Source organism: Gossypium hirsutum, chromosome A10, assembly GCF_007990345.1.
Source record: "Gossypium hirsutum isolate 1008001.06 chromosome A10, Gossypium_hirsutum_v2.1, whole genome shotgun sequence".
NCBI lineage: Eukaryota > Viridiplantae > Streptophyta > Magnoliopsida > Malvales > Malvaceae > Gossypium > Gossypium hirsutum.
In genome coordinates this window covers 19,948,977-19,976,777 of record NC_053433.1, presented here as the reverse complement: position 1 = coordinate 19,976,777, position 27,801 = coordinate 19,948,977, and the positions used below count along the sequence as shown (strand labels likewise).

The 27,801-nt window shown below is 36.4% G+C and overlaps 1 long non-coding RNA gene and 2 other non-coding genes across 4 annotated transcripts; 2 read left to right on the top strand and 1 right to left on the bottom strand.

Annotated features, from left to right (window-relative positions):
- Positions 1 to 8,470: 8,470 nt before the first annotated feature.
- Positions 8,471 to 8,577, top strand: LOC121208773 (small nucleolar RNA R71). Its single transcript, XR_005903898.1, has one exon. It is a non-coding gene; the product is annotated as a small nucleolar RNA R71 (small nucleolar RNA).
- Positions 8,578 to 13,939: 5,362 nt separating this feature from the next.
- On the top strand, positions 13,940 to 15,292 carry LOC107897614 (uncharacterized). Of its 2 annotated transcripts, none has more exons than XR_001684212.2 (3): positions 13,940 to 14,512; positions 14,616 to 14,684; positions 14,943 to 15,292. It is a non-coding gene; the product is annotated as an uncharacterized lncRNA (long non-coding RNA). The 2 variants fall into 2 exon arrangements; XR_001684213.2 differs by having other exon boundaries at positions 13,986 to 14,512; positions 14,616 to 14,688.
- Positions 15,293 to 27,407: 12,115 nt separating this feature from the next.
- LOC121209016 (small nucleolar RNA R71) lies at positions 27,408 to 27,514 on the bottom strand. The gene has a single exon (XR_005904134.1). It is a non-coding gene; the product is annotated as a small nucleolar RNA R71 (small nucleolar RNA).
- Between the last annotated feature and the right edge of the window lie 287 nt (positions 27,515 to 27,801).

Genomic DNA, 27,801 nt, shown 5'->3' with positions numbered 1-27,801 from the left:
ACATTTCTGTCGTAAGCTCACATTATTCGTTTTTGGTATGTTTTGACCATGATGGGTAACTTTTAACCTCTCTTCTTCAATTAAGTTCACTGGATCCTTCTACTTCATCCAATTCTTGACTCAATCTGAGCTTGAAGAGAATGAATCTCGATTTCAATGGGCAAACTTCTTTCATTCCATAAACTCATTAAAATTTATTGCCTCGACGAAGGTTCTGGCCCACGATCAATAAGCATAGAGGGTGAATGGTGACTTCCTATGCCAATATTTACAAGTCTCGGTCATTTTCACCACGATCTTTTTTTTTGCTGCCTTTACTGCACCATTCATTTTGGGGTGATATGGTGTCTAGTCTTGAACAGACTACGAACTTTTGATATCATGCCGTTGTGCATTGTTAGATACGATCTTTTCTGGCATTCATTGTCGACACAATGATCTTTTTTTTACGGAATTTGATGACTGTCGACTTTGTAACATTGGCATATGAAGCAACTTTCACCCATTTAGTAAAGTAATCAATAACCACAAAGATGACGATGTCTGCTAGAAAATTTTGATGAGATCAGCCCAATAATATCCATACCCTACATAGAGAAAGTCTATGAAGAAATGAAGGAGGCACATGAATCTTTTCTCGATAAATTTGGTATTTACGGCATAATTGATGCGATCCCCTTTCATGGTGGACCAGCAGTACCCGAACCTCATGATTTGTCTGGCCATTGTAAAACTATTAGCATGTGTTCTTCAGATACCCTTATGGACCTCTTTTAAGATTTTCTTAACCTTAACAGCAACCACACGTCTTAGTAGTCTAGGTGTATCTTGATACGATCATGCAAAAACATCTTTGAATTCTTGGAATAACTCAATGACGTCTCGCTTTATCTCTATGGTGATATAAGCTCTAATCTCCACCTCTTGCTCATAATGTCCACTGACCTTTTGTAATGTAGGATCTATTTTTCATCTTGTTCTACCATCTTTAACGATTCAGAAGATAGGTTACAATCTCTGTCATCTTCCAAGTCTTGGGATCCCTTAAGACACATATCTCACCCAAAAGGAGACTCTGAGTCAGTGACAGCTCACTTACGTCATTGATATCTGGGGACCTGTTGTGGTATGAAGGCAGATTCTAAAGAATAAATGATTCTAAGGATGATTATTTGTATGATATGATCATGAATGAAGAATAAAAACATATTAAAAAAGAGTCCAAAGAAAAAAAGAATATATAAAGAATAAAAGAATATTTACTCAAAAAGATGCATTTTATTGAAATAAAAATTTTGGACACAAGCCTATTTCACAAAATGATTCTTATTGCTCCTAGACTTAAAGCAATAAGCGAGTTTTGAACATTACTCTAGATCAGCTCTAAAAATACAGGGATCTCTTCCGCAATCCCATTATTTAAAACACCCTCAAGTACGTAAGGGTTTGGAAACTTTTATTCCCCGGTTCCTTCTTTGGATATGTCATTCAGATTCCCCGATATTCCTTCCAGGATTTTGACTTATGCAAGGCATCGTAACTCCTTTGTTCCCACTTTTAAATATTGCATTTACTTCCTTGTCAAAGCAATTAGGTTCTGAGGAATCGTCGAACTTCACAATTCCCATTTCAATGAACCTTTTGACCAACTTTTTAAATGTATTGCAGTTTTCGATTGAGTATCCCGTTATTCCTATATGGCACTTGCATTGAGCATTCTCATTATACCATTTTGGGAATGGAGGTTGCACTAGTTTCGAGTAGAAGAGAGACACCACATATACATCAAAAAGATTCTGATACAACTCCTTATATGACATTGGGATGGGTGTAAACCGGAGCCTTTCTGTATTTGGCCTCGAGTTGATTCATGCCTTAAAGAACCTTGATAGCTAGTGGTTACAGTCTTAGGCTGGTTTATGTTGACCAATTTGGAAGGCATGCTCACAATGTTAACTTCATTTTCCTTGTTTCTCGGGGTTGACCTTTTAGTGCTTTCTCCCACATCTATCCTACCACTTCTTACCGCATTTTCAATCATCTCACCGGATATTACTATATCTGAAAAGCTTAGAGTAAAGCTTCCCAACATATGGTTAATGAACGGGGCTTTCAGAGTACTGATGAAAAGAATAGTTGTTTTCTTTTCCAGAAGAGGCGGCTGAACTTGTGCTGCTATCTCTCTCCATCTTTGGGCATATTGCCTGAAGCTCTCATTTTACTTCTTTTCCATATTCTGTAAGGTAATTCTATCGGGTGCCATGTCTGTTACATGGCTATACTGCTTCACAAAAGCTTGCGCTAAGTCCTTCCATGAATTTATTTTAGCACGACTCAATTGATTGTACCATTTAGCTGCTCACCCGATCAAACTGTCTTGGAAGTAATGGATTAATAGTTGGTCGTTATTAACATATCCTGTCATCCTTTGACAAAACATTGTGATGTGAGCTTCAGGACAACTAGTCCCATTGTACTTTTCAAACTCTAGAGTCTTAAATTTTGGCGGGAGTACTAAATCGGGGACCAAACTCAGATCCTTGGCATCAATCCCACAGTAGAAGTCAACATTCTCTATTGCTTTAAATTTTTCCTCCAACCACCTATACCGGTCCTCGAGTTGTCTTAACAGTTCCCTCTTTGTTTTTTCGTCTAGATCAGGAACTACAAGATTGGTTGGGTTGCCCCCCGGATTGGAGCCTGAGCCTATCGGGTAATCCACTGGTGCCGGGGTACCGACCTAATATTTCTTGGTTCTGATAATAGGTACACCTTGTGGAGATGTTTAAGTATTTGTCGGGGTGAAACCCGGAGGGTAGAAAGGTGATACGTGATATTCGTGACAGGTTTTAAATATTTATAATGAATCATTCTTGAAACTAACTATTATCACGATGAAAGCAAGTGTACCTATCGAACAGTAGTATAGCTTTAGCAAGACCGGATTTTCGAACCCAAAGGAACTAAAAGTACTAGTATCAACTTTCTTTTTATTATCTAGCTTAAAAAATAAAAAGGGTTTTGTTTATCTAACTAATTAACTAAACTAAGAAATCACAGAAAATAAATTTGGGGAAAAATACTTTTTGGAAAACTCGATTGATTAAGACAATACCTAAGGAAAAATCCACCTAGACTTCACTTGTTATTTGACTCTGAATTGTACGATTTATTCATTCAACTTGTTCTGTAGAGATCCCTAAGTTATATTATTATCTCTCTCGAGACTAAGAACGTCTAACCCTAGATTAAATAATTGAAATCTCTTTCTAATTAACGCCCTAGGGTTGTATTAACTCGATCTATGGATCCCCTTATTAGGTTTCACCCTAATTCGACAATATCTTGTCACCCTATCTCTAGGTGCGCAACCAACTCCGCTTAATTATGACAAATTTACTCTTAGACAGGGTCTATTCCTACTCTGAATAAGAGCTTTAACTTGAATCAATATCCTGGAATATCAAAACAAGAATTAAGAACACATAATTAAGAACAAGTTAAATATTTATCGTACAATTCAGATAATAATAACAAGATCCGTCTTAGGTTTCATCCCCTTTAGGTATTTAGGGGTTTTAGTTCATACTAATTAAAGAAAACATCTCAAAAGAATAAAAATAACAAAACATAAGAAAACCCAAAACTCCTGGGGAATTTGAAGGGAGATCTTCAGTCTTGATGGTAAATCTGACTTCTGAGATGGATCGATCGACTTTCCTTGAGCAATTCCTTGCTTCCTCCTCTGCCTCCTCTCTTCTCCTCTTCTAGGGTGTATTTATAGGCTTGGGAATGCCTAAGAGCCCTCAAAATTGACATTTTTCAAATTGGACTAAACTTGGGCTCGGCAATGACACGCCCTTGTGACACATCCGTGTGCGATTGCTTAAGACCGTAGTCTAGGCTGTTAAATGGGCACGGATGTGTGATCTGCCCGTGTAAATCATACTTTGACCTTGCCAAAGGGACACGGCCGTGTGACACGCCCATGTGAGGAAGTCCAGGTCGTGTTATTTTCCCATGTGGGTCTATTTTCTCCATTTTCGGCCCATTTCTCGCTTTTTTTTATTCTCTTATGCTCACCTAAGTATAAAACATGAAATTAAAGGATTAGGAGCATCGAATTCACCAATTCTAAGGAGAAACCATCCATAAATGCATTAAGCATGGGGTAAAAATATGTATAAATTACGGTTTATCAAATACCCCCACACTTAAACATTTGCTTGTCCTCAAGCAAAAACCTCAATTCACAATCAAAATAAATTCTTCTTAACTTATAATTTCTATTAATAATATCTCAAAATAATCCATAAGTAATCATACATTGAGAATTTGACTGAAAGAACATCAAAGTTTCAAACATTCCAAGTTGAGTATTTTATCATGAAAGCATAGGTGTCTCCCTTCATCTAAGTAATTACCTTCGACTCAAAATATCACAGATTTTCACATCCTCCCTAACGATTCACTCAAATCACTCGAGGTGTTTAAGGATAATACATGAATCACTCAATAGTCAATAATGAAAAGTTATTACCATATGCTTGCATGAAAATCAAATCTCCACCACTATATATTGAGATGAACATCAATCAAAAGGTCTTTAAAGGGTTGTAACGTGGCTTTGGTTAGGGGGTGTGGTCACAAGCTGAAAAAAAAAAGTTAGAATCGAGATTAAATTGAAAAACTGCCTAACTAGAAAAAGTAATTAAACATCAATTGAGTATAAGTGAGCTTCTTCTTAGAAGATGGAATTTAGATACTGCGGTTCAACAATACCGAATTACTACTAATATGTAAATATGAACATTTTTTTTAGGAACAAGTCAGCTACATAGAAGAGCAAAACATAGCTAAGAAATTAATTCAAATCAAATCTCGACAAAATAGGGGTCAAATTAGGGGATTTTAACAATAATGGTTTATGGGTTAATATTAAGGGTAAATCAATTAATGGCTTGTTCGGCTCAAAGGGGTTCACTAAGGGTTAATTATGAAAGTAGGCTTTTGTGGAGTGAGTGGGTTAAACCTAAGTGCCTTTATCATTTTGACATATCAACTCAAATGGTGTGGTTTTGACATGCATAATCAAGCAAGTTCTAGAATAACAATTCAATACTGACGCACTCAAAGCAACAGTAAAAGTGAGCATGAAAGAAATGATAGATGCTCTAAAGGCTCAAAATCTCAAAAAAATTATGGCAATTTCAACTCAAGATAATACCTAAACTTGGAAAAACCAACCTAAAAGTTTTTAATTCTTCAAAAATCAACTCATCATGCTTGATTCCCTAATGTCTTAAAGTTTAAACACTCAATGTATAAATGCCTATGTTTAAATTCAAGACATATCAATAAAAATCATAAATTAATTAAAATTCATTCTAATAGTGATATAAATGATTTACATGAGAATAAGACACAATTCAGGGATTTCTAATTATGATATAAAAGACCCCCCACACTTAAGATGTACATTGTCCTCAATGTACAAAGATAGATATAATGAAAAAGATAGATTTATAATCATAAGATAGGGAGACAAGTGAAACTTCTTGAATGATGAATGAATTTCTTGAACTGGAGTTTGGGAGGATAATCGGCTTAAGTGGAGGAGGATGCTCCGGTGGTGGTAGAGGTTCATTAGTCCATAAGTCCTGCACCAAAAGAATATTATATCTGGTGGTAGCTATAGTCGTGGTCGAGCAGGACATGGCAGTCGAGGTGAACCTTTCTCAGGGGAGTTTTTAGTTCCTATGCAAGGATGAGCTTTGGAGCTCTTTCTGATTATGATAAAATTAGGAACTCTTTAAGAGGTATACTGAAGCATAATTACTTGAAGTGAAATAGCAGAAGAATAAAAATTGTAAAAACTCAGTATAAAATAGTATTAAGAGGAAATAAAAAAAATTCAAAATATAGATATAAAAATAAAATAAAATAAATAATAGGTGTTTATAGAGAAATTGGGGCACACGGCCGTGGGGCACGCCCGTATGCTCTAATCTCAGCCCATGCGTTTCGTAGTTTTTGAAATTAGGCGCATCGGTGTACACGGCCATGTTGCACGGTCGTGTCAATCTTCGTTCGCTTCTCCCACGCCTGTATATGCAGGCTCACGCCCCATGTTAAATTGTCAGGTTTACCCACCGTTTCAAAACACGGGCGTGTTACACGCCCGTGTTATTTTGGCAGTTTCACCCACGGCCATGTCGCACGGCCGTGGCTACTTATCACATCCCGTGTTAGGGAAGAAATTTTTACCCTGTTTTTATACGATTGTATCACACGGCCGTGTTGCATCCCGTGGCATGTACAAGGCCTACGGCACGCTCGTGTGCCTGGCCGTGTGTGCTTTAGAAAGCCTGCGTTCCATGAGTCGGTTAGTATGTTAAATGCTAAAACTAAAATTTAAAGAAATTAATATTGTTAGTACTCGGGTTGCCTCCTAAGAAGCGCTTATTTATAGTCTAAGCTCGACTTACCTCTCTGGTTAATGGTCATGGTGGTTTGAGGAGTTTATACTCCTCATTCCTGCTATGAATCCCATCAAAATAAGGGTTTAGGTGGGTATTGTCTACCTTAAAGGTGTTGAATTTAGGATGACTTACCTCGACTGTACCAAATGGGAAGATTCTAAGTACCGTAAGAGGAATTTCTTTATTCGGTTTGGCAGTGTTAATGTGAGGATCTGCGGCATCTAATGATACTTTATCTCCAACCTTAAGTTGATTTGGTGAGGCGTTGAGCTCGTTCTGGCATAGTTTTGGTTCATCATGTTTTCTCGGTTTAAATGTCAGCCATTCATCTAACTCCTCGATTTGTAACATTTGTTCTTCATGTGTAGATCCTTTGTTGTGGATTGAACATGGCTCAAGTGTGTCCTTCGAATTTATTTCTTGCAAAATAGGCTGCATCGTATGATCAGTCTTAGTAGAACAATTTGTATAATCACCTTCAATTTTTGATGTGTTGTTTGGGTTGCAAGCTTGAAGGGTGATTGTTTCGTCTTCTACATGAAGTGTGAGTTCACCTGTGCCAACGTCAATAATTGTTCTAGTAGTTGCTAAAAAGGGCCTTCCCAAAATTAAAGGAACGTTACTATCTTCTTTTATGTCTAAAACAAAAAAATCAACTGGGAATATAAATTTGTCAATTTTAACGAGTATGTCTTCAATAATACCCCTAAGAAATCTGACAATTTTATCTGCTAATTGAATGCTCATCCTAGTTTGTTTGGGTTTCCTTAGACCTAGTTGCTTAAACAATTTGTAAGGCATAACATTGATATAGCCCTTAGATCAGCCAATGCATTATTAACGTCTAAGTTACCAATTAAACAAGGAATTGTAAAACTCTCTGGATCTTTCAATTTGTTGGCCAGCTTATTCTGCAGAATGGCTGAGCAAACCGCGTTTAGCTCCACATGCGACCTTTCATCTAACTTTCGTTTATTTGCTAGAAGCTCCTTTAAAAATTTGACTACGTTTGAGATCTGCGAACGTGCTTCAATAAACTGTATGTTAATATGTAGTTTCTTTAAAAGTTTAAGGAATTTACCAAATTGTTCATCTGAGCGGTCTTTCCTTGTCGCATTGGGGTATGGCACACGAGGTTTATATTTTGGACTTACCGATTTCTGTTCGTTTTGGCCTACCTCATTCTTACTTTCGCTTACCACCGGTTCTGGCTTTGGTTTTGCCACTAACTCTTCCTCATCTTGAATGACAATTGCGTTGAGTTGCTCCCTTAGGTTAGATTCAGTGTTGCTTGGCAGGCTACCTTGTGGTCGTTCGGAAATCAACTTGGCAAGCTGTCCAATCTGAATTTCTAGCCCCTGGATTGATGCTTTTTGATTTTTGAGTATCGTCTCGGTATTCTAAAAGTGAGCCTCTGACACCGAGATGAATTTGGTTAGCATCTCCTCAAGGTTCGGCTTTTTCTCCTGCTGGTATGGTGGTTGCTAAAAGCCTGAAGGGGGTGGTGGTTTCTGATTTCCTTGGCATCCCCATGAAAAATTTGGGTAATTCCTCCAACATGCATTGTAAGTATTGCTATAAGGATTGTTTTGAGATCGATGATTATTACCCATGTAATTTAATTACTCGTTCTCCATGTTGTAGCCATAAGGTAGGTATTTTGAATTGCTCGATCCACCTCCATTTGCTTCACACTGCATTACTGGGTGAACCTGTGAAGAACTAAGAAAACCATCAATTTTTTATTCAAGAGTTTTACCTGATTAGAGAGCATGGTGACCGAATCGACGTTATAAACACCGGCTGTTTTTGTTGGCTTTGTCCTCATGACTTGCCACTGATAGTTATTTAGTGACATCTCCTCTATGAATTCATAGGTATCTTCAGGTGTTTTATTATTGATTGTTCCGCCAGCAGCTGCATCAGCCATTTGTCGAGTCGAAAGATTCAGGCCGTTATGAAAAGTTTGAACTTGTAGCCAGAGTGGTAACCCATGGTGAGGGCATCTTCGCAAAAGGTCATTATATCTCTCCCATGCATCGTAGAGTGTTGCTAAATCTATCTGCACAAAAGAAGAGATACCATTACGTAATTTAGCCGTTTTAGCCAGCAGAAAATATTTTAGTAAAAACTTTTCGGTCATTTGTTCCCAAGTAGTGATTGACCTTCGTGGTAACGAGTTCAACCATTGTTTAGCCTTATTCTTTAACGAAAAGGAAAACAACCGAAGGCAAATGGCGTTATCAGAAACGCCATTGATTTTAACTGTATCGCAAAATTCTAGGAAATTTGCCAAATGAGTATTGGGATCCTTGTCCTACAAACCATCAAACTGACCAAACTGTTGTATCATTTAAATTATGTTAGGTTTCAGTTCAAAATTATTTGCAGCAATAGCAGGTCTAACTATACTTGACTCAGTTCCTATTAAGTTAGGTTTAGCATAACCATACATAGTGCGTGGAGCAGGATTCTGATTTACAGCAATCGCAGGAGGTAGTGGATTTTCTTGGTTTTCAACCATCTCTTCGGTAGTGGTTGAAGTATTTTCCTCTTGCTCTTCTGTGTAACGTAAGCTTCGCATTATTTCTCTTCGGTTTCTGCGAACTGTGCGGTCGATCTCACCGTCAAAAAGTAGTGGTCCTGATGGGTTTCTTCTGGTCATAAACTAGAAAAACCTGTTAGAAGAAAATAAATGAAGAATTAGAAAATAAAATAAAAATTTAAATTGTAATAAAAGTAAAATGGCTAAAGTAATAAAAATCGAGTGTTCTTAATATCTTAGTTCCCCGGCAACGACGCCAAAAACTTGATACGTGATATTCGTGACAGGTTTTAAATATTTATAATGAATCGTTCTTGTAACTAACTATTATCACGATGAAGGCAATGGTACCTATCAAACAGTAGTATAGCTTTAGTAAGACCGGATTATCGAGCCCAAAGGAACTAAAAGTACTAGTATCAACTTTCTTTTTATTATCTAGCCTAAAAAATAAAAGGGTTTTGTTTATCTAACTAATTAACTAAACTAAGAAATCACAGAAAAGAAATTTGGGGAAAATACTTTTTGGAAAACTCGATTGATTAAGACAATACCTAAGGAAAAATCCCGCTAGATTTCACTTGTTATTTGACTCCGAATCCGATGATTTATTCATTCAACTTGTTCCGTAGAGATCCCTAAGTTATATTATTATCTCTCTCGAGACTAACAACATCTAACCCTAGATTGAATAATTGAAATCTCTTTCTAATTAACGCCTTAGGGTTGCATTAACTCAATCTATAGATCCCCTTATTAGGTTTCACCCTAATCCGGCAAAATCTTGTCACCCTATCTCTAGGTGCGCAACCAAATCCACTAAATTATGACAAATTTACTCTTAGACAGGGTCTATTCCTCCACTGAATAAGAGCTTTAACTTGAATCAATATCCTAGAATATCAAAACAAGAATTAAGAACACATAACTAAGAACAAGTCAAATATTTATCGTACAATTTAGATAATAATAACAAGATCCGTTTTAGGTTTCATCCCCATTAGGTATTTAGGGGTTTTAGTTCATACTAATTAAAGAACACATCTCAAAAGAATAAAAATAACAAAACATAAGAAAACCCAAAACTCCTGGGGGAATTTGAAGGGAGATCTTCAGTCTTGATGGTGAATCCGGCTTCTGAGATGGATCGATCGGCTTTCCTTGAGCAATTCCTTGCTTCCTCCTCTGCCTCTTCTCTTCTCCTCTTCTAGGGTGTATTTATAGGCTTTGGAATGCCTAAGAGCCCTCAAAATTGGCCTTTTCTGAATTAGACTAAACTTGGGCTCGGCAAGGACATGCCCGTGTTCGATTGCTTAAGGCCGTGGTTAAGGCTGTTAAATGGGCACGGGCGTGTGATCTGCCCGTGTAAATCATGCTTTGACCTTGCCAAAGGGACACGGCCGTGTGACATGCCCGTGTGAGGAAGTCCAGGCCATGTTGTTTTCCCATGTGGGTCTATTTTCTCTGTTTTCGGCCCGTTTCTCGCTTTTTTTATTCTCCTATGCTCACCTAAGTACAAAACATGAAATTAAAGGATTAGGAGCATTGAATTCACCAATTCTAAGGTGAAACCATCCATAAATGCGTTAACCATGGGGTAAAAATATGTATAAACTACGGTTTATCAAGAGGCTCCTCATTGTCCTCTCTAGCATTGATCATAAAGCTTTTTCTTTTTTCTAGCCCCTTAGTCAGCAATTAGGACAACTGATTCATCATATTCCTTTGAGACTCTAGCACTTGGTCCCTTATATCTTGCTGGATCTTCGCCAGTTGCTCTTGTATTTGCATTTGTAACTAGTCTTGCATCTCTCTTTGTAGTTGTTCAAGTCTTTCCAATCGTTTGTCCATATATTTTGCATTAGCACGGATACCGTAACGATGCTTGGTTGGTAAGTTTTTATCGGTTTCCAGATTAACTAAAATGATTTCAATTAATTAGCGTCTTTTGTGAAAATCTAATGCAAATAATGTAATGCAATGCAAATGCATGGAATGAATGCAAAAGAAAGAATGGCGTTGATTCTGTATTCAATTCTATTAGAACAACTTTTTTAGAAAACAAATTCATTTACATAAAATGAATTACATATGCGGCCTTGCCCTCATATTCTAGGTGAAGATGTCGATCCCTTTTCTTCGTGAAATTCAAATCTCGCAAACTTCCAATAGATGCTTCCACTAGCTCCTTTTTGCTTGATTCAGGCTGCGACTTATTACTCACTTATCCTCGCGATGCTTGCTAGCTCCTTTAAGAAAGTTGGGATGTGACGACTCTCAAATAATTTTTATCGACTTGAATCTTCGGGCAATAAAACAAAGTCTTGTTTTCTTCCGTGAACTATCAGCCTTCTTTCTTTGTGTTTACTTAGATCATATTCAGACAACCGTATTATAATCCACTTTATCAAGAAATCCGTTTTCCCGTGACAAGCTGTTCTATTTAGCAATCAAATATGAATGAACACTTCCTTTCTATGATGATGTAATGCATTGCAGTCATAAATAAAACAAAAACAAAACACATTAGTACATAATAAATAAATAACAAATAAAGCACCTATTCAGGTGACAACTAAATTTGGGCACGGTTCTACCTAAGGTGGACTCTCAAGTTCATTATATGCAGTTCGGTTCTAAAAAAAAGGGTACCTGAACCGGTAGATTCCTCAATCCTCACTCATTATAGGCTCATATGGATCAAGTTCAATTCAGGGGAATATATTTCTCTATGGCCACGCGAAGATGAAAATCTCACGAAGACATAGGTACGAATGTATCCTGAAAGTAATCCACTAGCCCATGCGGAGGTGAAAACCTCACGAAGGCGTAGTTTCTCACTCCCACTTAAAAGTTGTGACCACAACGGTCATCTAATGCAATGTAAGAGTATTCTACTAGATTCAAACAACAACAATCATGGAGATCACAAACAAATGCGACAAAAGAATCATGATTTTTCAAATTAAATTTTCAATTTTTGACAAAAGGACAGAAAATAATCAATTTTATGGCTTGATTCTCTTATTGGTCCCTAGTGGAGTCGCTAAGCTTTCGAAACCATTTTTTTGAAAAACAGGAATCGACTTTTTAAAATGAATTTTTATGAGGTGTGATCAAGTCACATCAAAACGTGGTCGTTTTTTAATAAACAGATTGATTTATCAAAACCACGATTTTGGTTTGTGAAAATTAGAAAAACGGGCTCGGGAGTCGATTACGTGCGAGGAAGGGTTATCACCCTCGTCACCCTCAAATTTGGTACCTAATTGATTATTCAGTGCCTTAATGTTGAAAATTGAAAATTTGACAAGAATTTAAAATACGATCTCTCTTAGTGTTAATGTTTTTTTTAAAGTATTTGGATGAATTAAAACGTATGTCAAGGACCGTTTCATCTCAAGGTAAAATGTTATATCTAGTATGTTGGGACACAACACCTCGACTCTCGAGTATGAGCTTGCCTTCTATTTCATTTAAAACTCATGTATTTAAATTTTTTTTAAAAAAATATCTGGATATTTAGATCAAACAGAAAATTGAAACCCAGTACATCAGGGCACGACTACTCGAATTTCTAAATACGGAATATTGTCTTTATTTTATTTAAAACTCATGTATTTTAATTTAAAAGGATAATCGGTTACTTAGATCAAACGAAAAATCGAAACCCAATACGTTAGGACACGATTTCTCGAATTTTCAAGTACCGAATATTGCCTTTACTTGAAAAATCCAGACAAAGATAATAATAAATAAAGTAATACAGAGATAAAAAATGGAATAACAAAGAAAATTCGAATGAAAATTTAATTTAAATCGGGAGTGGGAAAATAAACACATGTACAACAAAATATTGAATGAAATAATTTAAAAATAGGACAGATAATAAAAATAATAGTAATAATAAAAAAATATAATGGTAATAATATTTAAAAAAGTAAATATAATGATGATAATAGTGTTAATAATAATAATAATAATAAACAAACAACATATTAATGATAATAGAAAATAATGATAATAATAATAGAAGTAATGAAAATAATAATAATAGAAACAATAGTAATAAAAGTAATAATAAAATAGAAAATAACAATGATACATTAATAATAATATACGTTCTAATAATAATAACAATATAAAAAAAGAAAGTAATACTATCTTAATAAAAGTAATAATAGTAGGTTAATAATAATAGTAATAAAAAGGTAAAAATAATAATAAAATAATAAAAACACTATTACGTTCTACTACTAATAATAAAAAAGAAAACAGTAATTTGGAGAGCTCAAAACAGAATGCTCATATGGCCTAGCACATGGGCGTGTGGGTTAGCCGTATGACCCAATTTAGAGAGCTCGTAAGTTTAGACATAGGCTGGGAGATGGCCTTGTGTCCTTATTTCGAATGCCCACATGGCTTGAGACACAGACGTGTCTCTTGACCGTGTGAGACACACGGCCGGGCCACATGGGCGTGTATCCCTTGAACCTTTGAAAAATTTTAATGTTTTCTAAAAAATTCTTTAAGTACCCGATTTAGTCCCGACTTGTTTCTAATATGTATTTTGGGCCTCGAGAGCTCACATAAGGGACATTATGCTTGATTTTGATTGGTTTTTGATATGAATGCTATATGATATAAAATATCTGTTTATTTGCTCTGTAAATTTTGGTAATGCTTTGTAACCTTGTTCTGGCGACGGATACGGGTTAATGGTGTTACAGTTTTTTTTAGGTAAATTATCTGGATCTTTTATTCAACTAATAAAACACATTCAAACTAGGCCTAACAGTACTAACTCAAAACAGTAAATAGGAAAACAAATCAAAACGGGCCTAATAAACCCAGTCCAAAAAACATAAACGAAATAAAACTAAACAAGACCCAGCATGGCAAAGACGGGGAGCTCTAGAGGCTTTTACTAGCCAACTGTTAACCACAAAACCCATCCCTCGAAAACCAAAAAAAAAAGCATCTGGGAGACATTACCATCATAATGACTCCCAATTAATTGTTTACTAGTTTCCATCACTTGAACAAAAAATTTTAAAAGGGCTTCTCTCTTTCTCATCTTCCAGAATTATCTTCCAACAAAGCTTTCCTACTTCAATCTAATCGATTCAATCCCACGACAAGTCCGTCCATCTTCGATCTTCATCCAACACTCCCTCCACTCCAGTATTGATCATGTTCAGCAGATAAGTCGTTTCTCTCTTCTGTAAGCCATCTTTCGTGATAAGATGAGCCACTTTATTTGCTTCTCTAGGGATAAAATGAAAAACGCAAGATTCGTAGCCTAGACTCAGATACTTTGAGTCTTTTTTAAAAACTCTAATTTCTGATCTATCTTCAGATCTCTCTTGCAGTTTTTGGATCACCGTTTGAGAGTCGCCTTCAATCTCTACCTTCTTCAGTCCTAGATGTAACCGAAGACTGATCGCTTGGAGACACGCCATCGCTTCAGCAGAAAAAGCCTTAGGTATATTTTTGTGAAAAACTATTTTAGAGGAAATCACTTCTGCTATTGTATTCCTTACTACTAAATCCTGAACATGACTCTTTCTTTTCCTTGTTGAACGCAGCGTCAAAGTTGATTTTTAACCACAGTTCCGTCGGAGCAACCCATCGACACATATGAAACCGATTCACTAGTAAGTGCGTACGCAACCCATCGAGCTCTTTAATTTAGTTTCTAATAAAATCTGCCATTTGAGATCCAGACTTGACTTCCCTTTCATGAATAAAACTATTTCTTGTATTCCATAGTACCCATAAAGCACATGCAATCACCCTGCATTGATTGAAAGCATTTAACTCAAAAATGTTATTAAGCCAAACTTTGAAATCTGTGTTTTCCTCTTGAATAGGCCAGTTAAAGCCTTAATTTTTCCATGCTTCTTTTGCTATAGGGCACTCCCGGAACACGTGTTCCTTGGATTCCATTCGAGGAATGACACCTATGGCAATCTGCGGATCCCATGAGTCTCTTGTAGTGTAGTTTATAGAAAGTAGGCAAAAAGTTACAAAAAAACCTCCAAATTGTAATTTTAATTTTAGGAGGTAAATCTAGGCTCCATAGTCGCTTGTAAAAATGGTTGTAATTTGGTTGTGTTTGACTCTGTCCCTCTTGTAAAAGTAATTTGTGGCCGCTGTGAACCGTGTACTCCCCCGTTGGCTCCCCTCTCCAGATGATTTGATCCTCCTGATGATTCATGGGTAGAGGGATACATAAGATCCATTCCGCGTCCTTTTCCAAAAAGGTTTGTAAATCAGTTCAGTTTTCCATTTCCTCATGCTAGCATCAATTAAGTCTTCGACTAACAACAAGCTCGAGTTTACAATCAAATTTTGAACTCTAAACTCTTTACTTCCAAGGACCCATGCATCACCCTAGATAGAGACGTTCCTACCATCACTGATCCTCCATCCCATTCCTTTTATAAGGAGTCCTTTTGCAGACCATAGACTCTGCCAGGTAAGAGAAGGTAAATTTCCAAACCTGAAATTTAAGAAGTCTGAATCTTTAAAGTATTTGGCCTTCAATGTACACGCTAGTAGCGAATTAGGATTTCGTAACAAATGCCAACCTTGTTTGGCCAGTAACGCAATATTAAAAGAATTTAAATTACGAAACCCCATCCCACCTTTATCCTTTGGGACGCATAATGACTTCCAATTACACCAATGAATCCTTCTCTTCCCATGACTTTTTTTCCATCAAAAAACCCCTAATAAATTTTCCAAATCCACACTAACTTTTTAGTAAAAGAAAACAAGACATAGTATAAGTAGGAATGGCTTGTAAAACTGCTTTGATAAATACCTCTTTTCCACCCTGAGAGAGATGTCGTGTGCTCCAACTATCGATCTTCTATTTCAACATGTCTTTCAATGATTGAAAAGCCATTTTCTTCCTTCGACCCACCATATTCGGAAGCCCTAAATATTTCTCAGCCTCAGTCGAGCACCGAACATTAAAAACCTGGAAAACGAAACTTTTATCTTGATCAGTCACATTCGAATTGAAGAATACAGTAGACTTTTCAAAGTTAACACATTGGCCCGGACAGGATTCATATTCTCTTAAAATGTCTCTAATCCCCTGAATCCCCCTATCTGAAGCCTCTCCAAAAAGAATGTAGTCATCTGCAAACATAAGATACGTGATTGGTGGAGCTGATCTACAAACCCTTCCTGCTGAAATTTTTCTCTCCTGACTGGCTAGTCCTATCAGCACCGACAAACCCTCTCCGCAGAACAAAAATAAGCATGGGCTTAAATGATCTCCCTACCTAGCCGTCTTAATGGGTTAAAATTTGGCCCTTCTTCACCATTAAGCAAAATTGAATACTAGACTGAGCTAATACAGTGAATTATGAAATCACTAAAAGAAGAGGCAAAACCCAACTTTGACATCATACCTTTTATGAAAGGTCATTCCACATGATCATAAGCCTTGCTCATGTCCAACTTAAGAGCCATAAAACCCTTTCTCCCTTTTCTTTTATTCTTGAAATAATGAAGTACCTCGTACGCCAGTAACACATTATCTATTATGAGTCTACCCGGTACAAAAGCACTTTGAGAAGTGTCAATACAATCATCTAAAACTTTTTGAAGGCAGTTTGCAACTGTCTTAGCAATAATTTTATAAATTACCGTACAAAGACTGATTGGCCGAAAATTCTTCAAATTGAGGGATTCGCAATTTTTGGAATTAAAACCAACTGTGTGCTGTTTATTTCTTCCAGAGATTTACCAGCATTCAAATATTTCCAAACAGAAATTGCTAGTATTTTTTCCAATAATGTTTCAGTACTTCTAATAAAAGATTGCTGGAAAATCATTTGGTCTTGAAGCTTTTGTAGGTCCCATTCCTTTTAACGCTTCCACAATTTCCTCTTCAGTATAAGTAGCTAGAAGGCATTGATTCATACTTTCAGAAATGTAACAAGGTACCCCCGACAGGATATGATCCATATTGCCTGTACCATGAGACTCAAAAAGATTTGCAAAATAGTCTCAAGCAATATTCCCAATTTCAATGCTACCTGTAGCCACTGAACCATTAGTCCTTTGTAAACCCTGAATACGGTTCCTACACCTCCTTTGAGAAACAAAGTTCGCCCTGGCTCGTTGCTCCCAATATCGCTCTTTCTTATCGATCTCCATGTTTAAATGTAATTTGACATCAACAATCTCGGCCAAAGACTCTCCGATCGCTCAACGTCATTCAAAAACTCCAACCTCCTAGTTAATCTTTTTACATCACGCCCTTTTTTAGCCTTAATCATATCCGCTCAATATTTCAACCCCTTAGCGAGAGTTAAAATCCGATTTGGATAGGAACCCAAACTACTTTCCCACAGCGTTTTAATCTCTCCCTCACAAGATTATTCTAAATCCCATCACGCCTCAAAATGAAAATGACCAGTTCTTTTACCCATTTCTCCTACCCTCGTCTCGATAAGCAAAGGACAGTGATCAGAGAAAGAGTGAGGAAGTGTCTCAGAGAAAAAGATGGAAAAACTTGAAGCCATGCGTCGTTAGCAACACCCTTATCAATTCTTTCTCGTATATCGTTTTCCAATATTCGACCCCTTTCCCAAGTAAACCATGGACTAGAGTAGCCCACGTCCACCTATTGATAAAGTTTCAAAGTTCGATGGAAAGCTTCCATTCTGGCCTCCTCTCTCAAAACCTGACCTTGCTTCTTGTCAGCAAAGAGAATATCGTTAAAATCTTCTCCAACCAGCTAAGGTAAAGAATAATTTCTCCCCAATGTTCGAAGTAGCTCCCATGTCACTGATTTCTCTCTTATATTCGGAGCCCCATAGAAACCCATAAATCTTTATTTTTTATTATCTCCCTCTTCTTGGATTTCCACATTAATATGGTTTTTGGAAAAACTCTTCAATGTAACTAAACGACCCCCATTCCACCCGATACTTAATCCCCTCCGAGTTTTCTCCACTGGTACATGACACCATTTAGAAAACCACAACGTCTCCTAACATTTTCCCTTTGATTAACAGTCAATTTTGTCTCCATAAAGAAGACAATTTGGGGATGATAACTTTTCAGCATATGCTAAAGGCGAAGTATTGCTTGCGGACTCCCCAATCCACAAACATTCTACCATAAAATCTTCATGGCTTCTGGTTGGCATACCCACTGGTAGCCGCCAATACATTTTTAAGATGAACTGAGTGCCCACCACAAATTTTTAACAAATCCTGAACATTGGAAACAATGGAAATTAAAGTTTCAAACCTTTGTCGTTTCTTGCCCTCTTCATTGAAAATTGGCTCCTCCTCCATTTCACATTCCATTCTCATCGAAACTAAATCATTCCCTCTATCCACGTCATCCATGGCCTTAGTTGAATTGATCCCATTCATGCGAGATTCCTGCTATTGACTTTTGCAAAGAGCCAAATCTTTTCCCTAAAATGGCGAGATTCTTGCCTTTTATTTGAAATATAAGGAGATTTGGAACCTTCCAAATTTATTCCAAGAGTAAATAAAATTTTGTCCTTGATCTTCTCCCATAATTATTCCTGAAATTTGGGCCAGATTTCTGCTCAGCACTATTCTTTCCAAAAAATGAGTTTTCACCCTCCTCCCTTAGCCAAATGCTACTGATGGTGGTGGCCTTCCTCGGCTGCGCCCTCAAAGTTAGATCCCATTTCATTTCCACTTCCTGTAGCCCACATTGTAACCTTTTTGGATAGAAGCTGTCCCCATGGCCAAGGCAGCCACATAAAAAACAAAAAAAAAGTTAACTTTTCGTATTTGAATTTTGAGTAAGTAAAGTTTGATTCAGACAACATGATTTTCTTTTTCCTTTTCAAGGGCTTTCTAACGTCAATTTGCACTCGAATACGCATAACATTCTTGTAGACATTGATAAGTTCTTCATATCGTATTCTGGAAATTTATCAATGAAATTTCCAAATTTCATCGCCATAGATTCTTTGATAAAACCTGGAGGCAAGTCATGAATCTGCACCCACCATTCTGAAAGTACCAGAGGAATAGATAGTGGATCTTCATTCTCATGGATTCTATGGAGGATCAACAGATGATTGTTGAAAGTCCAAAGAGACCCGGTAATAACTCGATGAATGTCAACTTTATTAAAAAATTTGAACAAATGACGCTTTTCACCTAAATCTGTAATTTGAACACCCTCTAAAGGATGCTATATATTTTCCATGATATTTCTCCTGGCTGGGAAATAAACCACACTTGCAGTTAGGAAGCATCCAACCAAATAGAAACTAAACGCAGGACCTTGGTGCTTCATCCCCAATCAGAATAGAGAAAGTATCCTCTTCGCCATCCTCTAAACTCAGATCCTCCAAATTTCTTTCCATAAGTTTCTTTCGCAATGGACAAAACCCTCAAAACCGGCAGAAAACTAATACTCAAAAACCAAGGAACCAAAAGAACGAGAAGACTGAAAAAATAAAACTAAGAAAAAAACCCCAAAACGTGCCAAAAATACGGCAAAATGAGTCGTGCCAGAGGGTAGACTTTTTTATTGTGTCTTGTATGAATTAAGAAACCACCATAATTATATACACCTAATCCAGGGGTGTTATAGTTTTTATATTGTTTCATTTCTGTGATATCTCGAATTAGGGCCTAAATGAAGTAGTGGTTTCGAAACCACAATTCTGAAGTAGAAAAATTTATTCTGATTAATTTTTATAATTTATTGAGTGATTAGATGCATGTGTTAGAATATCGATAGAAAATTTCATGAATTGCATGTCTAATTTGCCTATTAGGACTTAATTGCAAAAGTTGATAAATATGAGTTTTAGATGTTAAAGGATTTAATTGAAGAGCATAATTGAAGTAGAGCTCCTTAAATGGTAATTATACCATTAGGTTTTCATGGAAAAAAGTGGACATACATATGTAGAAATAACCAAAGTTTTTAATGAAGGGTATTTTAGTCATTTGGTAATTAAAAGATTAAAAAAAGGAAAAAGATGGCAAAATATGTCCATCTTCTTCATTAGGACGAAATTTCAAGGGTTATCCATAGCTAGGGTTTGTTTCAAGCTTCCAAGCTCCATATTAAGTGATTCCAAGCCCCGTTTTTAATGTTCTTTACGTTTTTGGAGTCCCGATAACTTGATTTAGCTTATTCTAGCAATAATTTAACCTAGGGTTTATATTTGGAAAAATAACCATAGGTGAAATGTGTTTATTTTGATTTTTTATGGTATAATATGAAGCTTTAAATTGTGTTAAAAAACTTTTGCTAAACGATTTTACGTGAAAACAAGTAAAATGACATAACCGGTAAAAATACCTAATATTTATAACTACATGTTAGAGTGAGAATTTGATGTTGCCATAGAAGGGAAAAATAATCAGCATGTCATAAAACATAATAATTTTGGAAAAAAATTTAATTTTTGAGCTTTGGGGCAAAAGTGTAAATATGAAAAAGTTTAGGGGCAAAATCATAATTTTTCCAAAGTTAGAGTTAAGGAATATTTTCATAAATGTGAGTATTGAATCAACTAAATTTGTTATTTTAGACCAAGAAAGACGTGGAATCAACCTTGATTGGGGAAAGGAAAAGATTGTGGACTAAATTGCAAAATTTCTTTATTTTGTATCGAGGTAAGTTCAGGTGTAAATGTAGTAACATAATTGTCATTTTAAGTAATTTAATGTTATTTATATGATATGATGATTAATATCATGAAATATTATGCTTTGTGGTTATTATTGAATAATATGCAAATTTTGTGTGCTACTTGTTAAATATGAATTGCTACCGAGTATCGGTTTCGACATTCCGTGGAAGATGGAAAAGATGTGTGATCGAGGAAAAAGCCCGTTTGAACCTTTGGAATAGATTAGAATACAAGTGACATGTCATTAAGATATTTGAGTTTCGAGCTCGTTAAGTTGAGTCTGAGTTCGTGAGATGTAACTAGGCATCCGAACTCGTTGAGTTGAGTCCGAGTTCACTTATGGGCGGGTTACATGGTAGCTTGGCTACATAATTTCTGCAGGCTATTGAGTTTGTCTAGCTGTGGGTATGGCACTAATGTGCATGAAATTCGTGTATTCGAATCATATTCCGATGTGTTCAACGGGTAAATCTTAAGTGGATAAGGTGAGTACCTAAAACGAAGGTGACATGTTGGAAGTGTGGTGAATGAGAAAATTTGTACAGGTATGTACTTAACCCTTGGGTTGAGACTTCAATATAACAATAATATGGCAGGATCATGAATGAGAAATATGATATGAATGCTTTGGTAATATTATGCAACTGTGGATTTCGTATTATTGCATGGTTATGTTACTTGCTATTTACATGTGAACTTACTAAGCAATTATGCTTACTCCTTCCTCTCTATTATTTGTAGTTTTGTCAAGCCGGCTAGGAGATCGGGAACGGTCGGAGGCGCGCTCACACTATCAGCAAACTATTTCGGTATAATGACTTGTATATTTTGGGAATATGGCATGTATAGCATTATAATTATTTTGTGTATATAATCTTATGATATGGCTCATGGATGGCATGGAAATGTTTGAGAATGATTAGCTATTGGAGTGGCTAATCAAGATTATATTTGATAACACGTATGCTTTATGTGCTAACTAATCTATGGAAATCCATAAAATGGTGAAATTGGCTATAAAACAGAATCACACAGCAGCAGTGACGTGAGTTTGAAAAATCACTAAATATAGTAAAGATAGAATTAGATGATTAATAAAATATATAATTTAAGCTTAATGAATCTATTTTCATGTTGAAGAAACAAAATAGGTAAAATAGTTGTATTTTATGAGATATTTATGTTTTGGTGAAACAGGGTCAGAGCGATTTCTAGATTCCCTGTTCTAAATTTAGAAATTCATCGTAAATTGTGAAAAAATAATTATGACTCACACTTTATATGTATGGATTCCTTATTGAGGACATTTTTAGGAGAAACAAACGACATGGTCATTGGATCTTTGTACAAAAATAAATTTGATTCGTAGTGCACAGGGGTCAGAGTAACCGAACCCTGAAACAGGGGAGAATTTAACTAATAAACTGTACTAATTGGCCCTACAAAAAATTCTAGAAAAAAATTAGTAAGTAGATATATGAGTCTAGTTTCAGGAAAAATTTACAGAATTTGATTTTGAGTTTCGTAACTTGAGATATGATTTGTTTAGCGACTATGATGTAGATGGACAGTTTACTACGAGAATTGTTTGAACTTGTTTAAATGCTAAAATAAGTTTAGTAATGTCTCATGCTCGACTCCGGCGACGGTCTCGGGTAAGGGGGCGTTAAAATTTCATAAAATAGAAGTTTTGAATATTTTTGTACAAATTATTTTTATATTATTTCATTTAATAAAATATAAATTCTTTTGAATAAGACGGTACAAATTATTTTTTCATTGTTTCATTTAATAAAATTAGGAGTTATTTCGATTTGGATATATTTGCATTGTATGAATCGGGTTCCTACACCACCCGTACAACTTTTGTTGGTCCATTCTTTCCGAATATCCATATTATCATGTATTTTAGTCGAGCACGGTTGACGTTTTGGTTTGCGACTGAATTTTCTATCTGGTAATAACTTAAACGAGCAAGTGATACAGACTGCCACTTATATTCAATTGTGACTGGTGGGAATATATGTCTCCACATATTGTACATGTAGTCTAATTTGTACACTTCGTCGACAAAGCTCATGGGATCCAAATGGAGATTTTGACAAGCTACAATTACATGAACGAGTGGATAACGAAGTGCGTCAAACCTGTCACAGTCGCAAGTCCTATTTCTCAGGTGTACACAATATTATCTGCTAGGAATACCTTGGTTTAGTTTGTTGTACTTTGTCACACGAAACCATAGGTTGTTGCAAATCATGACATACTATGCACTTGGAGTTGGCCTATGCCTTGGCCTTATTAATTTCTTGCACTACCTTCCGACACCATACATGGCCTCCCTGCATTTGACTTTTATAAATCGCTGCTTACTTTGGAAATAGTGCTGCCAAATGGAAGTATGCCTTTCACACAACCGAGATTATCAGTAAATGATGCATTCCTTTTAGAACAAAATTGATACATTTAGCCAGGTTTGAGGTCATCTAATTATATCGTAAGTCGCCATTGTATAATTGTGTCCATTGATCGAAAGGTATGTTATAGAAGTAGTTTGCACCTTGATCGTTAATTGACTGTAAAATCACCAACATATCATGAAAATGTTCTTATTGATCTCATACCTTGTCAATATAAGTGGATAACGATAATTACATACCATTATTCCATTCAAAGCAAATTGAATATTACAAACCAAATAATATTGGTGGCAATTAAATACCCGTGTTGGTCACTTGTCGTTGTCTAGTGGTAGACCGATATTGCACGTAGTAGTTGGATGCAATGTGCCTTAGACAATACTGATGATGCGTACGATCTCAGAGGCTTACCTGTCACTCAATTGCTGCTAATAATTTAGTACCTCAATCTGATATAACGTAGATATCAGGTTGGGGGAAAACATGCATTCTCAACTTAGAAAGAAAGAAATCTTAGTTGTTACCTGACTCTCTCGGTGTTATTGCAAACGCAATTGGAAGGATCCTCCCATCACCATCCTGTGTCATAGCTAGCAATAGCCGATGGGTATATCTACCACACATTAAAGGTACTGTCAATTTGTACTAATGACTTGCAGTACTGAAATACGGCTCAACATTACTTAAAGCTCCAAAATAGAGGCTTGAACACTTAGTATCCACGGAGCAAGTGGTCGTTGTAGTACTCAAGAACCATTTCAAAATCTGTTACACAACATGGGACGTACCTCTCTAGCATCTGAAACTACTGCCACACCTCATTGTATAAAGCGTCACACCCACTATGCATCTTCTCCAACACCTTCTATTTAGCTATCCAAGCCTTGCGGTAAGAAGGCGTGTACTTGAATTGATTACGAATATTGACAATTAAGACCAACATAGCAGTCTTGAGATCCGCTTTCACCATCGGTAGTATTAAGCCCGCTATCATCTTTGAATCCAACTTGGGATGATCTTGTGAAACACCTGTCAACCTATGAGTACATTAAATAATGCAACATTAAATAATAACAGTAATATTCAAAAACCCTAAATGCCCAGTGATACTGTACCGGTAACACACGTATAGAGACCTTTGAACCTTTTTGTCTCCCACAACCTTGTCCTCTTCTTAACTAAAGCCATGATTTTCCATGAACATGTACTGTTTCACACTGCACACTTGTTCTCGAACTTCTCAAATTTGGATTAAACCACGTGGTAGTTAACCCCGTTTCTGATGCTATATTGCTTCAATGCATCGAGAAAACCATCTTTACTAGAAAACTCCTTACCAACTTCCAATTCACCCATATTTAATGACGAACTTGTGTGGCCACACCTCTTATGTGGTAGATCTAGAAACTCTAATGCATCATCTACCGATAGATCGACATTATGCATGTAGGTTGGAGGCGAGTACGCCGTGAATCGCTGATCTTTTTCTTCTTCATTTGAACCCCTTTCACCATCTTCAGGTTTAGTTGGAACAGGCTCCGGTTCAAAAAATAATACAACTTTTGCACTATTGGAATCGGGCTCTCGGGGTGGATCCAATCAGACTCATCATTTGACCCACCAATATCTGCAATGTAGGAAGTCCCCTCGTCGATGGATGTCGTAGGGAATACATCATCCCTTCTCGTGTAAATTTCATAACGTCCCTAATATATATGGATTGCCAACAACTAAAAGTTGATGCCATTCCCCAATAACTATTTCCAGCATCGAACATCTACCCACCGAGGTGCATGTCCCATCCACTAATAGAGTGTCTTGTAAGGGTCATGTATTTTGCACTGCCACAAAAAATAGACGATTCCGTGTTTTGCATCCCACTAACAGAGTGTTAAGTAGGGGTCATGTATTCGTCTCGAATGGTAGTAGATGTTGAAGTCGCAAGTGTTTCATTTGGCAGTAAAAATTCCACATATAACTCAAGATAGGGTGATCCACTAGCGAAGTGAGTCTGCACCATCACCTCCAAGCCACGAGCACTTTTGATATCAAATGACTCATATGTCACGGGATTAGTCGAAACAAAAAATCGATACTTAATAGACAAAATTCTTATTAGCGTCGTTCTGAAGATTTTCTGCCTAATTCTTTTACGAAGTTTTGTTAATTTTATGTTCTGGTTAAAAACCAGTCGCATTGTTGATAAACCGTAATTTATACATATTTTTATCCCATTCTTAGCACATTTTATGGATGATTTTTCCTTAAAATTGGAGAATTCGATGCTCTTAATGCCTTAATTTCATGTTTTATACTTAGGTGAGCATAGGAGAGTGAAAGGAACGAGAAACGGGCCAAAAACGGAGAAAATAGGCGAACGTACAAAATCAACACGGTCTGGACTTCTTTACACAAGCAACACGGTCCTGTCAATTTGACAGAATCAAAGTACGACTCACACGGGTAGACCACACGCACGTGCCTAATTAACAGGCTTGACCACGGCCTAAAGTAATCGAATACGAGCATGTCACACGGGTGTGTCCCTGTCGAGCCCAAATTGAGTCTAATATGGAAAAGGCCAATTTTAAGGGTTCTTAGGCATTCTAAAGCCTATAAATACACCCTAGAGGAGTAAAAGGGGGCACGCGGAGAAGGAAGCAGAGAACTGCTCAAGGAAAGCCAATTGGTCCATCTTAGAAGTTGGATTCATCATCAAGACTGAAGATCTCCCCTCAATTTCCCTTTAGGAGTTTTAGATTTTTCTTTATGTTTTGTATTCATTATTCTTCTTAAATGTTTACCTTTTTAGTTATGAACTAAAACCCCTAAATACCTAAAGGGAATGAAATTTAAGACAGATCTTGTTATTATTATCTAAATTGTATGATAAATATTTGACTTGTTCTTACTTATGTGTTCTTAATTCTTGTCTTGGTATTCCAAGATTTTGATTCAAGTTAAGCTTTTATTCAGAGGAGGAATAGACCCTGTCTAAGAGTACATTTGTCATAATTAAGCGGAGTTGATTTTGCGCCTAGAGATAGGGTGACAAGATTTTTTCGGATTAGGGTGAAACCTAATAAGGGGATCTATAAATCGAGTTAATGCAACCCTAGGGAGTTAATTAGAAAGAGATTTCAATTATTCAACCTAGGGTTAGACGTTGTTAGTCTCGAAAGGGATAATAGTATAACTTAGGGATTTCTATGGATCAAGTCAAATGAATAAATCGTCTGATTCAGAGTCAAATAACAAGTGAAGTCTAGGTGGATTTTTCCTTAGGTATTGTCTTAATTCAATCATTTTTCCAAAAGTAATTCCCCAATTCTATTTTCTGTGAATTCTTAGTTAGTTAATTAGTTAGTTAAAACAAACCCCATTATTCTTAGGCTAGATAATAAAAAGACAGTCATTACTAGTACTTTTAGTTCCTTTGGGTTCGACAATCCAGTCTTGCTAAAGTTATACTACTGTTCGATGGTACACTTGCATTCATCGTGATAATAGTTAGTTTCAAGAACGATTCATTATAAATATTTAAAACCTGTCACGAACATCACGTATCAAGTTTTTGACGCTGTTGTCGGGGAACTAAGATATTGGGAACACTCGATTTTTATTACTTTAGCCATTTACTTTTACTACAATTTAAATTTTATTCTAATTTTTATTACTAATTCTTCTTTTTCCTTTTTTTCTGGTAGATTCTTATAGTTTATGACTAGAAGAAACCCGTCAGGACTACTACTTTTTGACAGTAAGATCGATCGCAAAGTTCGCAGAAACCAAAGAGAAATAAGGCGAAGCTTAAGATACACAGAGAAAGAACAAGAGGACGATATTCAAACCACAACCAATGAGATGGCTGAAAACCAATAAAGTCCGCTACCTCCTGCAATTGCTGTTAATCAAAATCTTGCTCTATGCACTATGTATGATTATGCTAAACCTAATTTAACAGGAACTGAGTCAAGTATAGTTAGACTTGCTATTGCTGTAAATAATTTTGAACTGAAACCTAACACAATTCAAATGATATAACAGTTTGTTCAGATTGATAGTTTGCAAAACGAGGATCCAACGCTTATTTGGCAAATTTCCTAGAATTTTGTGATACCTTTAAAATTAATGGCATTTCTGATAATGCCATTCGCTTTCGGTTGTTTCCATTTTTGTTAAGGAATAAGGCTAAACAATGGTTGAACTCATTACCTCAAGGGTCAATCACTACTTGGGAACAAATGATCGAAAAATTTTTATTAAAATATTTTCCACCGGTTAAAACAACCAAATTACGTAATGATATCTCTTCTTTTGTGCAGATGGATTTAGAAACACTCTACGATGCATGGGAGAGATACAATGACCTTTCAAGAAGGTGCCCTCACCATGGCTTACCGCTTTGGCTACAGGTTCAAACATTCCATAATGGCCTGAATCCTTCGACTTGGCAAATGATTGATGCAGCCGCTGGAGGAACTTTCAATAATAAGACACCTGAGGTGGCTTACGAATTTATTGAGGAGATGTCACTGAATAACTATCAGTGGCAAGTTATCAAAACAAAGCTGATAAAAGCAGCCAGTGTTTTCAACCTCGACACGGTTACTATGCTATCTAACCAAGTAGAACTCTTAAATAAAAAGATTGACGGTTTGTGTGGTTCTACTCAGGTACATTCAG